This window comes from Arachis duranensis, chromosome 7 (genome assembly GCF_000817695.3).
Source record: "Arachis duranensis cultivar V14167 chromosome 7, aradu.V14167.gnm2.J7QH, whole genome shotgun sequence".
Taxonomy (NCBI): Eukaryota; Viridiplantae; Streptophyta; class Magnoliopsida; order Fabales; family Fabaceae; genus Arachis; species Arachis duranensis.
In genome coordinates, this window is record NC_029778.3 from 30,895,535 (window position 1) to 30,896,512 (window position 978).

The following is a 978-nucleotide window of genomic DNA, read 5'->3' on the forward strand; positions in this document are numbered from 1 at the left end:
TATCTTCATAAATAATTATATCTTTAAAATATTCTTTCACATAAAAATTTCCTTTAAATTTGTATAAATATTTGTACAAGTCATTTTATTTATTTATTTGTTTTTTTAAATAATAATAAAGATTAAATTCTAAATTTTTTTATCATAAAAGCTTCGATATTCATTATGAAATTAAACTATTTTAGTAAAAAATTTAAGCCAATAGAAAAAAAAACACTTGGGTTTTAACATTATTTATTTTTTTGTGTGGAAGGAAGAGAACGGTAACGTAATAATCATGAGGGTATTTTCTTTTCTAATTTGTCTAGTTTGTTTAAGAATTTTATTAAAGTGGTGGGATCCCTTGCTCAGAATAAAAGATATAAGAATGGGGTTTTTGTGAATAAAATAAACTACTCAATGGAAAAACATAAATAATATTTCTTTCTATTAAAAGCAAACGCAAGTACGCAACAGTAAACCTTTGGGAAAAATAAGCAATAATATAAGCTATTTTGGGTGTTGATTCCTTCGCAAAGTTGATATGTCTCCTTATAAGGATAATTATTTTTTGTACAAGCAAGTATGTAATTAACCTGCATGTTCTTATATTTCTATTTTTCATCGAAGCCATATATAATGAATGTAAAAGTATTTTGGGAAAGTAAGGTTTATTTTTATATTTTTGGAGAGAGAGAGAGAGAGAGAGAGAGCAATCGAGATCATAGGCATTTATTAACGTGTTTTTAAAAATTCTTTAACGTGAAGATAACGACGATGAAGTTATTGGCTTTGGCAATACAAGTATTCATGGTCTATAGTGATCTTTTGTGTTTTTTACTCTAATCTAAATTATTAAAAATGCGTTAACTACCAATTTAATATTTAAAAAATTTTATCGTTGATAAAATTTTTTTTAAAAGATATTATTAATAAAATAATTCTAGATTAATTTAAAAATCTTAAAAAAATTAATAAATATTATATTTTTATTAAGAA